Source organism: Mustela nivalis (genome assembly GCF_964662115.1).
Source record: "Mustela nivalis genome assembly, chromosome: 8".
Taxonomy (NCBI): Eukaryota; Metazoa; Chordata; class Mammalia; order Carnivora; family Mustelidae; genus Mustela; species Mustela nivalis.
Window position 1 is genome coordinate 117,292,460 of NC_139027.1, and position 17,285 is coordinate 117,309,744.

Sequence of the window (17,285 nt, forward strand, 5' to 3'; positions counted from 1 at the left end):
TGAATTAGATTTAAAGGAGATCTGTACTAGGAGCTCTTGCATTCAGCACCCAATGTGATACCTTCACTCAGAAACACAGGGGTGCTGTTAGTTCTCACTAAACTTACTAAAGTTAGGCAGGACTGTGACTAGGTTACAAGGAGAAAGGGGCTTTGCAGATAGGATTATGTGGTGGACCCTGAAATGGGGAGATGATTTCAGGATTGGATTTCATGGATTGTGTGGGTGGGTCCAGCATAATCACAAGACTCCTTAAAAACATCTGAAGATGCCTTGCTTGCTGGCCGTGAGGATGGAAGAAGGGACTAGAAGCCAAGAACTGTGGTGGCCTCAAAAAGCTGGAAAACACAAGGAAACACTTCTCCCACGGGGCCTCTGGAAGAAACCAGCCTGGCTAACACTTTGGTTTTAGCCCAGTGAGACCCATTTTGGACTTCTAGCCTCTAGAACGAAGATGATAAATGTGTGTCGTTTTTAAGCCATGAACTTTGTAGTAGTTTGTTACAGCAACAAGAGGAAACTAATGTGGAGACTTTGTTTCTCTTTATTTATTGATTTATTTTTTTAAGATTGTATTTAGTTTGACAGACAGAGATCACAAGTAGGCAGAGAGGCAGGCAGAGAGAGAGGAGGAAGCAGGCTCCCCACCAAGCAGAGAGCCGGATGTGGGGCCTGATCCCAGGACCCCAGGATCATGACCTGAGCCGAAGGCAGAGGCCCTAACCCACTGAGCCACCCAGGCGCCCCTGTTTCTCTTTAATTTAAATTTTTAAATTTTTATTTTATTTTTTTAAGATTTTTAAGGGGCACCTGGGTGACCCAGTTGGTCAAGCATCTGACGCTTGATTTCAGCGCAGGTCATAATCTCAGGGTCCTGGGATTGAGTCCCACATCGGGCTCCATGCTTAGTGTGGAGCCTGCTTAAGACTGTCCCTCTCCCTCTCGCTCATGCTCTCTCTCTCTCTGTCACTCAAATAAATAAAATCTTTTTTTAAAAAAAGATTTTTAGTTAATCTTTGTATACATCATGGGGCTCGAACTCAAAACCATGAGATCAAGAGTTGTAGGCTCTACCTATCCAGCCACCAGGTGCCCCTCTCTTAGTTTTAATGTATACGTTTTTTGTTTGTTTTTTTTAAGGTTTATTTATTTATTTTAGGGAGCGCAAGCCAGGAAGGGCCAAGGGAGAGAGAATCTCTAGCAGACTCCATACTGACGCAGAGTCCAACACGGGGCTCAATCCCACAACCCTAGGATCACAACCTGAGCCAAATGAAGAGCCCAACACTTAACCACCTGTGGCAGTCAGGCACCCAGCTATATTGTCTTTATAACTGGTTTGAAGAGGGCTGTAGGTAAGATCAAATGAATATACTAAATTTACTTAACCACCTTGCTGAAGGATAAATTTTGTTTTTAGAAAGTAAAATCATGACTCAAATACAAAACAAGTATGTTAAAGATATTATTTGTTCATCAAGGAGAGAACAAGTTAAGATGTTTTAACTGGTTCAAAGGAGAATCCAGAGAACAAATAAAAATATAATTAGCCCAGTAGGAATGCTGAAAAATTTGCTTTAGTAGATACATAGCTGGCAGAATTAGCCAGTATCTACTCCATAATAATCAGTTACATTTAGGACTTTACATGGTGCAACTTGCATATGTATGGACAGGAATCACCTGCGTGATCTGTTTCCCTCGATTTGCATCATGATCAAGTAGCTTAAAAGCACTCTTTAAGTGCCAGCAGGTTGGGGGGACTTGTTTCAAAGTCTTCCACGCTGTTTCCTGATGCACTGTTGTTGGATGCTTGGGGTAGTTCCATTTCTTTGGTTTTATTAGAACAAAAATCCAATATGTCTTTGTGTTAATTTTTTTCTTTCCTAAAAGCCTTGATTGTGTAGGATAACATACTAGAAGGGGGATTGTCGGGTCAAAGGATTCTAACTTTCAATTAACATTGCCAAGTTGTATGAACCTTTCTCCCACACACAGAAAACAAACCCCACCCGTGTCCCACCGCAGAAAATACCACTTCTATGGGCCCTTAAGAACCCTCAAATTTTCTTTTCCAGATGCTCCCCTGCCCCCCAGTCCCCACCCACCTACTTTTGCCTTCTGTTCACTGGTGAAAAAGATCTGTGGAGAACTGACTGACTTGGACGGATTGAGGACTCTTTCCAGTACTGGGGAGAGGCTTAGGCTCCCCTGAAAACCAGAGCCTCCGAACTCCGTAACAGACAGGGTCAGGGCTCTGTTACAGAAGCAAGGGTATCCTTGGGCTTGGCTAGAAACTGGTTTTTGTTGCTGCTGACTTTATTTTCATTGTTTTCCTTGTTTTATTTTTGAGAAGCATGGTGGTTGTATCCATAGCCCTAGGATTCAGGAAAACTTCTGATTCTGTTTCTGACCATTGCTAGCTAAGGCTTAAACTGCAAATTACCCTGTATCTGAGGTTTTCCAATCATTGAATAGACTTGGGGGTTGGGAACCATGGGTAGTGGGTCAAAGTTCAACTCTAAAATTATAATTATTTTAAATGGAATGATCACATGAGAAACTTTATGCAGGAAAGCAGCCCCCCCCCAAATAACCATGATGACAGTTTGACTACAGACAAGCATCTCGTCGACCCCCACTCGTTCCAGGAAATGGCTGGCCACAGAAAACCCTCCGCCCTTTCCTCTTTTGAAATGTCCCCAAACTGCTCACTTGCCCCCTTGCAGCTAACCAAGGATGGCCAAATGTACTGGAAGACCAGTGAGTCTTCCTCACTCCACTAATCCTACCTTTGCAGAATGCTTTTCAATGGGACAGCATTTCCTTTTTACTCCGTGAAATATACTCCCTGACACCTTTGAATGCCTGCTGAAACAAGGGTGATGGCAGAAGGGTTCTCTTGCTGCCGGTTTATGAAAAAAGAAGCTTTGTTAGTATTATTTTGGGCCTAGATTTATCTCTGACATGTGGGATGTGTGTCTGTAAGCATACCCCCGGTAATGCATGCCTGCTTCCTGGATATATGTGGGTTCACTTTGATTGACAGTGTTGGACTGCAGTGGTCACTTAGATGACATAGTTGAAGGGTTCTCATTCGACCCTCTAATTAAATTCAGTGAATTAATGTGGGACAGCTGACACCAAAATGGATCAAAATAAAAATGCTGAGGGTAGCCTGTCCCGGCATCTGCCCAGTATGTCCAATGAGTCCCTTTGAGTTCCCTGAGTTCCGTGCACACACAGGGCAGATTGATGACGGACCTCTCAGAGGCTGGGCTTGCTGTAGCAGCTGACCCACAAAGTCACACAGAAGGCAGCTGTCAGCTTCATTAGGAAGGTAGAAATATTTGCCAGTGGGTATATAGAATGGGTACACTTTCGGATCCATGTGCTAATTGCCACTGTAGTTTGCCTATTTTAAAATTAATTCATATATTTCTGAAGGCAGTACATCCTCAGGATTTAGGGAAATCAATTCTGTTAACTACAGGGTATGTTTATGGTATGGCAGCCCCATGATTAATGCTTTTTTAGGTGTGAGAAATAAATACAGGATAGGGCCAAGAAAGGCATGGCCAGCAGGGACTTTAAATTCTAGCTGAGACCCAACGCATGAATAAGTTAATAATGTCAGGTATCCCAACTATGAAGTGAAGTAGCCAAGTGAGGCTTGGAGGACAACTGTTCCAGGCTAATGGAAAAGCAAGTACAAAATTCAGGGTGGTGAGTTAGGGGTACTGGGAAGATGGTAAGGACCAAATATGGGGAGAGCAGAAGTATGGATAGGATTGGGCAGGGCCCAGGTAAGACAGGGCATGAAACGTGACAGGTATCCTGAGCATGATGATGTCATTAGGTGTGTTTCAGCAGAGGAGTGATGTCTATTTGTTTTTAAACAATGTCTCTGGAAGGGCTCCTGGGTGGCTTAGTCGGTTGGGTTTCTGACTCTTGGTTTTGACTCAGGTCTTGATCTCACGGGTCATGGGATCAAGGCCTGTGTTGGGCTCTGTGCTCTGAGGGGAGGCTGCTTGAGATTCTGTCTCTCTCTGCCCTTCCCCGCTGCCCCTACCACATGCACATGCACACACTCTCATTCTCCCTCTTTCAAATAAATAAATCTTTAAAAAAAGAAAAAAAAAAAAGATGTCTCTGGAAAGTGGAAAATAGACTAAAGGAGGGATCATGAAAGCTTGTCTCCAAAGATGGCCCCCAGTGATTCCTCCATTCCCCTTGATTCTGGGCTTACTTGTGGCTGCTTTGACATGTAGAAGACAGTGGAAGGAATATTCTGGGACTTCCAAGCTCAGGCCTTACGAGAATTCCCTTCCTCTTGGAATGCTAGCTCTTGGGTCCAAGCTGTACAGAGAGGCCACATGGAAGAGAATTGAGACCCAAAGTCCCAGCTGAGGACCCAGCCATCTGTCAGAACCAACTGCCAGAGAAGATGAGTGAGCCACTTGGATATTCTGCCCACAAGTGCCCACAGTCCCAGCAACATGACATGAATAGAGGAACCACCTCTGTCAGCTCAGGAAAACCAACGTATTAGGAGATTTAATAAACTGGTCTTGAAGTAGTTCATTTCCTAGCAATGGATAACAAATGGGGGCAGGGGTGGAAGCAGGACACCAGTGAGCCAGTTGTTGGGATCATTTAGGCCAGAGATAATAGGTAGGAAAGAAAACTTGACCAGACTGGAAGAAGTGAGGATAGTCAGTAGTCCAGCTCAGGGTGTACTTTGTCAGTGTGACTTTTAGCCTGGACTGAGGGAAAAGTCAGTAGAAAAGCAGCAGCTTCTTGCCTGGCTCTCCTAACTCCAGACCACGCCTTAGAAACAACTATTTATAATTCTCAGTTCTCTCTTTGACAGTGACCACCATTTTGCACCAGTTGCGTATACTGGTTTGGTGGTGGTGGTGAGGATCAAAAAACAAAGGGACGCCTGGGTGCCTCAGCTGATTAACCATCTGAGTCTCAGTTTCGGCTCAGGTCATAGTCTCGTGGGTTGTGGGATCAAACCCTTCATTGGTCTCTGAGCTCAGTGGGGAGTCTGCTCAAAGATTCTCCCTCTGCCCTTCCCCCCACTCTCTCTTAATCTCTGTCTCTCTAAAATAAATAAATCTTTAAAAGAAAAATAAGGGGGCACCTAAGTGGCTCAGTCGGTTAAGCAGCAGACTCTTGGTTTCACTTTAGGTTCAATTTTGGGGTCCTGAGACCCCAAATCCTGTCCTGTTTCAGGCTCCACACTTGGCTGGGAGTCTGTTTGAAAATTCTCTCCCTCTCCCTCAGCCTGTCCTCACCCTACCCCCATCAAATAAATAAATAAAATTTTTTTTAAAGCTCAAAGACAGGATGCCTGGGTGGTTCAGTCAGTTAAGCGTCTATCCGCCTTTGGCTCAGGTCATGATCCCAGAGTCCTGGGGTTGAGCCCAGCATTGGGCTCCCCACTCATCAAGGAGCCTGCTTCTCCCTCTCCCTCTGCCTGCTGCTCCCCCTACTTGTGCTCTCTGTCAAATAAATAAGGTCAAAAAAAAAAATTGCAAGGACATAAAGACAAAGAATATGGTTGATATGACCATTAAAAAAAAATCTGTCCTGAAAGACACCATAACCCCAATAATGAAGAGAAAATATTTGCAAAATATTAAAATCTCATACATTAAATATATAACATATAAACAATTATAATAAAAAACAAATACATAATATATAAACAATTCTGAAGAAAATGACAATCTAATAGGAGACACCATTAAGGTGTTCTAAGAATTTCACATTTCTGTTTTGTATTGATGCCTCACTTTTAGATATCTTCTCATGTGGCCTCATCCTCAGTAGATGTACCCCACCTTCCCAACATGGTGTCAGTTCCACAGTGATCTCTGACCCAGAAGATGAGAGGGGACATGTGAAGTCTTCTTTAAAGCCTTGGCTGTAGAACTCACACAGTATCACTTCTGCCATGTTCTGTTGGTTAAAACAAGTCACTCCACCAGACCAGACTCAAGAGGTGAAGAAACAGACTCCTGTCACTGGGAGGAACAGCAAAGTCACATCACAAAGGGATATGGTAAAAGGGAGTTGTGACTCACTGGGGACCATTACTATCATACTGTACCACGTGATATCCAAAAATGTCTCTCTTCTACTCTCATGCTTGAGTGATAGTTTAGTTGAGAATATTATTGTAGGTTGCTTATTATTTTCCCTAAGAATGAAGGCATTTCTGCATTGTCTTCTGCTTTCTGGTGGTGTTGGGAAGGGTGATGCCATTTTTTTTGTTTGTTTGTTTCCTTATATGTGATTGCTTTTATTCCTCTGAAATCTTTCAGGATCTTCTGCTAATCTATAGTATAATGAAATTTCATAATATGGCCATGTGTTGGTCTTCTTTTTTTTCTTTATCTCCCCCTCTTTTGCACTTACTATACTGGGCATTTAGAAAGTCACTTTGGGCATCTGGGTGGCTCAGTTGGTTGAGTGACTGCCTTTGGCTCAGGTCATGATACCGGACTTCAGGATCGAGTCCCGCATAGGGCTCCTCTCTCATGCTCTCTCTCACTCATTCTCTCTCAAATAAACAAATAAAATCTTTTAAAAAAAGAAAGTCACTTTAATCTGGAAATGTAGTTTGAAAGTTTTTCCTGAATTATTTTTCTGACAGCTCAATTTTCAACAAATATATTTTCTCACAAAACCTAGTAAAGAGTAGCATTAGGGTGCCTGGGTGGCTCAGTCACTTAAGTGTCCAACTCTTGATTTCAGCTCAGGTCATGATCTCAGGATTGGGAGACTGAGCCCTGTGTCGGGCTCAGTGCTGAGCCTGGAGCCTGCTTGAGATTCTCTCTCTCCCTCTGCGCCCCCTACCCATGGTCTTTCTCTCTCCACTCTCTAAAAAAGTAAAAAAGAAAAGAGTGTCATTGTTTTACATTTTTTTGCAAATCCCTTTAATGCCTGGCTTAATAGAAGACAGCTGAGTTCTCACATCTACTTCTGCATTCCATCTGTTGCAATATGTTGTTTTGGTTGCAGTATATGAAGAAATTCTGACTAGGCACATTTTAAAAGGAGCTTGTGTCTGAACAGATAGATAGTGCAGAAACCAGTGTAACTAGAAACCTGGCAACCATCTATTTACCTTAAGACTTTGCTAAATGGGAATATTCAGTCATCTTTTTTAAAAGAATATTTCCAAACTTGCACTGGTAGGAAAGAAAACTGGCCTTGTTTTCTTATATAATAAAAACCACTTTGCACTTCATTTGTGAGTCTGAATGCAGAATTTTGAGAAGACAGCCATCAAAGAAAGCATGTATCCACTTGGTAAATGTAACTAGCCAGGAGAGAATCTACAAGGTCAGGTTACAAGTCATCCCTTCGCTACTGTGTCCCTTGCCATCACAAAGTGAATCAGCTGATTACCTAGTACCAAATTGCTTTTATGGAATTTGTATGAGTGCATGGGTTGGACAGAAAAACCGAGAACCTGAGGATGTGGATAAGACTGTTTGCTGAGGTACCCAATTCATCACAAGCCACCAGGAGTTCAACATGGAGGGATGGCATTAGTTACGCATCCCTGTGATCGGATAATTATCCTTACATAAAACGAAAAGCATGTCCATATTCCTATTACTAATTCAGAGGACACAGCAATATAAGACCAAAGTTACAAACCCCTAAAACACCCTGCCAAGACAATGACTGTTTTCATATACTTTGGTCTGAGCATGTGATTAGCAAGTGTATGACAGAGCAGATCAATGGAGCTAAATCCAGAAGAAACCATCTTTTTATCCTGAAATAATATCCTACCCATCCCTTAAAGTAAGTACTAAGTGATGCATCAAGCTTTTCCTCTCCTGGATCAAAGAGAAAGAGCTCTGAGAGCAGAAACACAGCAGTGGTTGTGGCAGAGAGGTGCTGTGGTCCATTGTCTCGAGAGCAGAGGAGGGCGACAATCCAAAGAAAAGCATACATACAAATATCATGGAACCCTACTTAGCAATGAGAAGGAATGAACTGCTGATACACTGGGTGATACACATGAATCTCAAACATAACTGAACAAAAGGCAGCAGACTTTTATCAAAAAAATACATTCTGGGGGCACTTGGGTGGCTCGGTCAGTTAAGCGTCTGCTTTCAGCTCAGGACATGATCCCAGGGTCCTGGGATAGAGCCTGGTTGTCTTCCTCTCCGCCCTGCTTGTGCTCTCTCTTGGTATCTCAGTTACTGTCTCTCAAATAAATAAATAAAATCTTTAAAAAAATACATTCTGTGTGATTTTATCTGAAACTCTGAAAAAGACATGTCTAATCCATAGTGACATCGATCAGTGTTTGTCTGAGGCCTGGGATGGGGGGGATTGCTTGGGAAGGGGCACAAGGGAAACTTTTGGGGAGATGGGGATGTTCTATATTTTGACTGTGGTTACATGGGTATGTACCTTTGTTGAAACTCAAGGAAATGTACACTTGAAATGGGTATGTTTTATTGCATGTACATTATACCTCAAAAAGTTGACTTTAGGGGGCACCTGGGTGGCTCAGTGGGTTAAAGCCTCTGCCTTCTGCTCAGGTCATGATCCCAGGGTCCTGGGATTGAGCCCCACATCGGGCTCTCTGCTCAGCAGGGAGCCTGCTTTCTCCTCTCTCTCTTTCTGCCTTTCTGCCTACTTGTGATCTGTCTGTCAAATAAATAAATAAAATCTTTAAAAAAAAAAAGTTGACTTTAAAAAAGTCCATGGGGCTTCCATTTTCAGACAAGATGAATCAGTAGATTCTACCCTATTCCTTCCACTTACTACAACCAAAAACTTGACAAAATACATAAAGCAACTCTCGGACTTCCATGATGGTGGGAAAAAGGTGAACTGTGTAGACAACTTGGGTCTCAAGCGATGACACAGCTGGGAGTCCTCACGGGCTTTATTACTTAACTAGATCCCAGCCTGGGCACCAGAGAAAGCCAAACCCAAAACCATCCCCAAAGTACAAAGTCCCAATGAAAGCCCACTTTCTAGGGGGTCAAAGGGCTGGGAGGGACAGCAGTGAAAGATAGACTTTTTGACAATGCTTGCTTTGTTCTGGGCAAACACCATGAAATAAGCCACAGCCCGTCCTCTCCAGCAGGCTTTGAAGAGACTGGTGTGGAGCTTGCCCACCATCCCAGCTGTGCACTACCGTCAGGGTAGTCCTCGCTCTCCTTTCTAGTGATGGCTGTGATGTGGAGCTCTGCCAGCCCCACTCTGCACAAGTGTGATCAGCGAGAATCCCCTTCCTCTCCCATCCTCATGGAGTGCTGTGACAGGAAGGTAGGCATCCTTGCACTGCACTAAGCAAAGGTGACAAAGAGGCAGCACCCACCCTCTCACAGCTGGAGCATGTGGGGAGGATTACAGACGAGGGAGCTACAAAAAGAGATTGCTTCAATTTGTATATGAAGTGCAGGTACACCCACCCACAAGTGACCTATGTGTGCAACCCACCAGAACTAACATAGTGAAAGCTTGAGAACTCAACTACAATGTGGAATACCATACTGTTTCAGGATGGCCTCTGGGTAGCACACAGCACGGCAGACCAAAATTGTACTGATTTTTAAACTAAACTGACATTCCAGTTCACAGACCACAAAAGTGAGCCACGGTGCTCATTCTGAACTTGAACAAGTTGAATACATACCAACATAGTTTTAAAAAGGAACCAGTGACTTCTAATATAATACCCAAAGGCCCAGGATAAAATCAAATAGTTTGTATCATACCAAAAGCCAGAAGAAGCCTGAACTGGAATGAAAAAGGGCAATGAAGGGATGGCTAACATCTGGTGCCTGGCTGGCTCAGTCAGCCCAGTGAGTGATTCTTGATCTCAGGGCCATGAATTCGAGCCCCACATTGGGCACAGTGCTTCCCTTAATTAAAAAACAAAACAAAACAAAAAAACAACCAAACAAACAAAAACAACTGATGCTAACATCAAGATGGCACAGATGTTGGGATTATCTGACAAGGATTTTAAAGTAGCTATCCCCAAAAAAGAAGAAAGAAAGGAAGAAAAAGAAAAGCTTCTGTGAGCAACCATGAATAGACCTGAAACAGAAAAAGAAAACTTCAACAGAGAAAAAGAAGATATAAAGAAAAACCAGATGGAAATTCTAAACCCCAAAAATGCAGTAACAATAAACTTACTGGGTGGGCACCATGGCCCACTGGAGATGACAGGGGAAAGCAGTGACCTTGCAGATAGACCACTAAAAATTCTACAACTTGAACAAAGAAACAACAAATAAACAAAATGAACAACTTCAGGGGTCTGTGGGAAAATACCAAAATACATGTGTGTCACGGGAATCCTACAGGAAGAAGAGAAGAAGTGCAGTTCAGAAAATATACTGAGACAATGGCTAAAAGCTCCCCAAATTTGGCAAAAGACATAAAACTACAGATTAAAGAAGCTGGAAGAACCCCAAACCAAGAAATCCTAAAAATCCTAAAATAGTATGCACTAACAGCCAAATTCATAGAGACAGTAGAAGAGTGCTTTCCAAGGGTGAGGGATGAAGAAAACTGGAAGATACTTGGTCAAATGTTACAAACTTTCAGTTAGAAGAGGAACAAGTTTTGGGGATCTAACATACAGCAAGGGGACTATAGTTAACAATACTGTATTACGTACCTGGAAGTTGCTAAGAGAGTAGATCGCATATGTTCTCACCAGAAAAAAAAAAAAAAGAAGAAGAAGAAGAAGAAGAAGGAGAAGAGGAGGAAGAGGAAGAAGAGGAAGAGGAGGAAGAGGAAGAGGAAGAAGAAGAAGAAGAAGAAGAAGAAGAAGAAGAAGAAGAAGAAGAAGGAGAAAGAAATAGTAATCATGATGGAGGTGTTAACTAACCCAACCATGGGCATCATTTTGCAATATATAAGTATGCCAAATTATCATATTGTATACCCTAAGTTTACACAGTGTTATATGTTATATGTCAATAAAGCTGGAAAAAAATAAAAAGTGAAAAAATGATGAAGAAACCTAGAACAATACCTAGGAACTGTGGGACATTTCCAAAAAGTGTAACATAGGTGGACTGTGGGCTGCTGGGGTTGGTGAAGGATCTCAAGATGGCCAGGAAAAACTTGCTCTAAAAGCCATTGACTGAGTAGCTTTTGGGGAAATCATACCCCAAAACCAGAAGACCATTGCTAACTTCTGAAATTCTGGAATGAGACCTTTACCTCCCCAGGTGGGCTACTCTCCCTGAGAAACCACCTGCTGTTGACTGGGCTTACTACAAGGCCAGTGTGGCAAAGGCTATCTTGGGAGATTACTTTGAGAAGTTTAATGCCCTGAAGTTTCCTCTGCTGGAGGAGAAATACACTGTTCAGGTGGATGCTAAAGAAAAAGAAGATGTGAAAAGTTGTGCTGAATTTTTGTCTCTCTCAAAGGCCAGGATTGAGGAATATGAAAAAGAGCCAGAGAAGATGATCATAATTCCATGTGATCCAATGACGATTGAGGACCTGAATGAAGTCTTCCCGGAAATCAAATTAGACAAAAAGTATCCCTATCGGCTTCACAAGCCAATTGAGTATTTATAAACTTGAGTTGGGGAGAAAGTTCTGGCCCTCAACGCTGGACATTAAAAATAATTATATAGAGGTGCCTGGATGGCTCAAGTCAGTTAAGTGACTGTTTGGGTCTTGAGATCAAGCCCCGAGTCAGGCTTCCTGCTCAGTAGGGAGCTCACTTCTTCTCCCTCTGCTGCTCTCCCTGCTTGTGCTCTCTTTCTCTCAAATAAATAACATCTTTAAAAATAATAATTATATAGTAAAGAAGAAAAGTTGTCATGTACACAAAACAGGAAACACTAGAAGGAGAAGAAGGAGAAAGCAGAAGTAGTGGTAATGGCCATTTTCCAAAATTAATGATAGACACCAGACCACAAACTCCGGTAGCTCAGAAAATACCAAGCAGAGCAAATACCAAAAATCCACACATACGTGTATCATATTCAAATTACAGAAAAAAAGGGGCACCTGGCTGGCTCAGGGTCCTGAGTTTAAGGCCCACATTGGGCATGGAGCTTAACTTAAAAAAAAAAAAATCTTTGCTATTTGTATACCTACCTAATCATATTGATAACTCTTTGTTCAAAGTAATGAGACAACAACGAACTGGGTGATTATAACATATGGGTAAGTGAAGGCAGTGGCAGCCAATGTTATAAGGGATGGGAGGGAGGAATTTGGGGCTACTCTGTTACAAGACACCCGCACTCCCCAGGAAGTGGTATAGTGTTATTTGAAGGATACTTACATGCAGATAATCAAATCATTATGTTACATATCTGAAACTAGCATGTCAATTATCTGTCAGTTTTTAAAAAGTGGACTTGGATTCGTTGTAAACATACATTGCACACTTTAGGGAAACTACTAACATTTTTTTTTTAATTTATTTATTTGTCAGAGAGAGAGTGAGCGAGAGCGAGCACAGGCAGACAGAGTGGAAGGCAGAGTCAGAGGGAGAAGCAGGCTCCCTGCGGAGGGCAAGGAGCCCGATGAGGGACTCGATCCCAGGACGCTGGGATCATGACCTGAGCCGAAGGCAGCTGCTTAACCAACTGAGCCACCCAGGCGTCCCTACTAACATTTTTTTTAAAGAAGTGATTGATAGGCCAAAAGGAGTGAAAATAGAAACATATAAAGTGAAAACCTGCCAGAGGGGAGTTTTAAGAATTCAAAGAACAAAGAAAAAAATGGAATGAATACAAAAGAGTTACAGACATAGAAATTAATCCAACTATATCAATAATTACTTTAAATGTGAATGGTCTAAATGAAAAGATCAATTGAAATCCCTTGTCACAGTGAATAAAAACAAGATCCAATGACATGTTGTCTACAAGAAGCCCACTTTAACTACAAAGACACAGGTAGATACAAAGTAAAGGGCCGGAGAAGGATATACCATTGCTAATGTTAATGAAAGTAAAGCTGGAATAGCTGTACCGATTTCAGACAAAGAGGACTTAAGAGCGAGGAAAATTATCAGGGATAAAGAGGGCATTATATAATAATAAAAGATGGAAATGAAAATCCTTAGTTTGCATGCACTCAACAGCAGAGCGACAAACTATGCAAGGCAAAGACTGCTAGAACTGCAAGGAGAAATAGATGAATTCACTATTACAGTTAAAGATATCAACACCTCTCAATCAGTGATTCACAGGTCCAGCAGAAGAAGGTCAGTAAGGATATAGTTGAACTGAATAGCACCAAAGACCAATTAGATCTAATGGACATGTATGGAATACTGGGCAGCAGCAGAATAGACATTCTTAGAAAGCTCATGTGGAGCATTCATCAAAATAGACCACATTTTGGGCCGTAAAACACACCTGACCAAATTTGAAAGAATAGAAATCAAATAAGGTTTGCTCTTAGACTACAATGGAAATCAGTAACAGAAAGATAGCTGGAAAATCTCAACGTATTTGGATAATAATTCATGGATCAAAGAAGAAGTCTCAAGAAATTTACAAATATTTTGAGTTAAAATGAAAGCAGAACTTATCAAAATGTATGAAAAGCCATGCCTAGAGGGAAATTTATTGCATTAAATATATAATATCAGAAAAGAACATCTAAAATCAATAAGCTTCCAACATAAGAAACTAGAAGTGTCCATCAACTAATGAATAGGTAAAGAAGATACGGGGTGTATATACATATATATACACACATATATGTATATATACACATATATGTAAATACAACCCACACCTTCTTTAGCTATTCATCATATATATATATAGCAATCAAAGAGAATGAAACCTTGCCATTTGCAACAGCATGGATAGAATTCATAGGTATTATGCTAAGCAAAATAAGAATAAGTCAGAGAAAGACAAATATGATTTGTGAAATATGATTGTGAAATATGATTTCACTCATATGTGGAGTTTAAGAAACCAGAGTTTAAGAGTTTAAGAACCAGAGTTTAAGAAACAAGGTGAACATATGGGAAGGGAAGGAAAAATAGTATACAAACAGAGCAGGAAGCAAACCATGAGACTTCACTATACGGAACAAACTGATGGTTGCTGGAGGGGAGGTGGGCAGGAGATGGGCATTGAGGAGGGCACCTTTGATGAACACTGGGTATTATATATAATATGGAACCAATACTACACTATATGTTAACTAACTTGAATTTAAATAAAAAATAGAGAAGGAAGAGCAATATAAGCAGAAGAAAAGAAGTAATAAAAAATTAAATCAGAAATCAATGAAATTGAAAACAGGAGATCAACAGAGATCAACAAAATGGAAACTGGTTCTTTGGGGGAAAATACCATTAAAATTTATAAACCTTCCAAGATAACCAAGAAAAAAAAAAAAAGAAAGTATAAATATCAGACATGAAGGAGGAGTCATTGAAAGGATAATAAAGGAATATTATGAATGGCTTTATGCCCATAAATTTGTTAATGTAGATGAAGTGGGCCAATTCCTTGAAAGACACAAACCACCAAAACTCACAAAAGGAGAATTAGATAATTTCAATAGTTCAATATTTACTAAAGAAATAGAGAAAAACCAAATTAAGATATTTATGAGAGGGATATTACCAATACCTTTCATGAATGTAGATGCAAAAATACTCAAAAAATGTTAGCAGATCAAATCCAACAATGTATAAAAAGATATACACTATGACTAAATGAGACTTATTCTAGGTATGGAAATCTGATTCAAAATTCGAAAACCAGTTAATATAATCCATCACATCACTCCACAGGCTGAAGAAGAAAAATCATGATCATATCAGTAGATGCAGAAAAAGCACTTGACAAAATCCAATACCCACTCATGATAAAAACTCTGAACAATTTAGGAATAATAGGAAACATTCTCAAACTTATTGATAAAGGGTGTTTACCATAATCCTATGGTTAACATCATACTTAATGGAGAGACAGTGGACATTTTCCCCCTTAAATTAGGAATATGAAAAGATAATCCCCGGGACGCCTGGGTGGGTCAGTTGGTTAAGCAGCTGCCTTCGGCTCAGGTCATGATCCCAGCGTCCTGGGATCGAGTCCCACATCGGGCTCCTTGCTCGGCAGGGAGCCTGCTTCTCCCTCTGCCTCTGCTTTCCACTCTGTCTGCTTGTGCTCACTCGCTTCTCTCTCTCTGATAAATAAATAAAATCTTTCTAAAAAAAAAAAAAAAAAAGATAATCCCCTCCCACCACTCCTATTCAACATTGGACTGGAAGTCCTAGTTAATGCTGTAAGAAAAGGAAAGATATACATATGGAGAGGGGAGAAGATAAATAAAGCTGTCTTTGTGCACAGAGGACATGGCAGGAGGACGTATGTATGACACATGACATAGAGGACATATGTATAAAATTCCATAAACTAGACCAAAAACACTCTTGGAACTAATAGGTGATTATAGGAAGGTCACAGGATATAAAGTTAGCATGTAAAAGTCAATTGCTTTCCTCTGCTGGCAATGAATAGTTAGAAACAATACCATTTACACCAGCAGCAAAAATAATGAAATATGGAAGCATAAGTCCAACAAAATTGGTACAGGCTTCATAAGAAGAAAATTATAAAACTCCAATTAAAGGAACCAAAGAAGATACAAATAAATGGAGAGAGGGTTCATGTGCATGGTTAGGAAAACTAAATATTTTTAAGATGTCAATTCTCCCTAATTCTGTCTACAAATTCAACATAATCCCAATCAAAACCCAGCAAGTTTTTGTTTTAATATTAACAAGTTGACTTTATATATGAAAAGGCAAAAGGCCCAGAATGTCCAACACAATACTGAGGAAGAAGAATGAAGTCAGAGGATTCACACTATCTGACTTTAAGACTAACCATCGATCTACAATAATCAAGACTGCATGGCATTGGTGAAAAAATACCCAGGTTGATCAGTGGAACAGAATAAAGAGGCCTGAAATAGACCCACACAAATGTAGTCAAAAAAGAGTCCAACTTTTTTTGACAAAAAAGCAAAGGCAATTCAATGGAGAAAGGATATTCTTTTCAACAATGATGCTAGAACAACTGGGCATCCAAACACGAAACAGTGAAGCTAGATTCAGCCCTTACACTTGTTACAAAGTAAACTCAAAATGGATCTTGGACTTAAATGTAAAATACAAAACTATGGAACCTATGGAAGCTAACATAAGGGCAAATCTAAGTGACTTTGGGTTTGGCAATGAATTTTTAAATTTAACACAAAGAACACAAGCCATAGAAGAAAAAAATGATTTCGTTGAACTTGATTAAAAGTAAAAACTTCAGCTTTGTGAAAAAAGATCGAAAAGATAAGCCACTTCTCCAGACAGAGGCTACTTGCAAAACATATCTGATGAAGGACTGGTACCCCCAAAATACAGAGTATTTAAAAATCAACAATAAGAATTCAAAAGTGGGCAAAAGATCTGAACAGACACTTCACCAAAGAATATAGACAGGTTTGACAAAGAAGCAAATAAAATGTTCAACATCATATGTCATTAGGAGATGGCAAAATAAAATGAGATATCATTTCATACCTTTTGGAATGGCTAATATTCACAAAACATTTAATACCAAACAGTGGCAAGGAAAAAAAGCAATAGAAATTCTCATTCATTGCTGATGGGAATGCAAACTAGTACAGCCATCTTGGGAGACAATTTGGCAGTTCTTAGAAAAGTAAACATTCTTACTATGCAATCCAGCAGCTGTGCTCGTACATACCCAGTTGCATTGAAAAGTTATGTCTAGGGGCGCCTGGGGGCCTTGGGTGGTTAAGTGCTCAACTTTCGATTTGGGCTCAGGTCATGTTCCCAGAGTCGTGAGATCGAGCCCTGTGTCAGGCTCTACGCTCAGTGCAGAGTCTGTTTGGGATTCCCTCTTTCCCTCTTTCTCTGTGCCTTCCTCCACATGAGTGTGCTCACTGTCTCTCTCAAATAATAAATGAAATCTTAGAAAAGTTACATCTATATGAAAAACGTGTATGTTTATAGCAGCTTTATTCATAATCACCAAAACCTAGAAACGACCCAGATGTTCTTGCATCCGCGAGTGCATAACAAACTTCATTATATCCTGACAATGAAGTATTATCCAGCCATGAAAAGAAATCAAGCCACAAAAAGACGTGGAGGATTCCTCAATGCCAGGGAGCTTGGGGAGACAGTTCTGAAGGTCACTGGAGGGCTGGAAATGCAGACTCGGAGACCGGGGGATTCAACCTTGGTCGAATTG

The 17,285-nt window shown here is 40.8% G+C and overlaps 1 pseudogene across 1 annotated transcript; it reads left to right on the forward strand.

Annotated features, from left to right (window-relative positions):
- Positions 1-9,219: 9,219 nt before the first annotated feature.
- On the forward strand, positions 9,220-12,312 carry LOC309870651 (ATP synthase subunit d, mitochondrial pseudogene; annotated as a pseudogene). Its single transcript has 2 exons — positions 9,220-9,318; positions 11,080-12,312. The product of its transcript is annotated as an ATP synthase subunit d, mitochondrial pseudogene (transcript).
- The last annotated feature ends 4,973 nt before the right edge of the window (positions 12,313-17,285 follow it).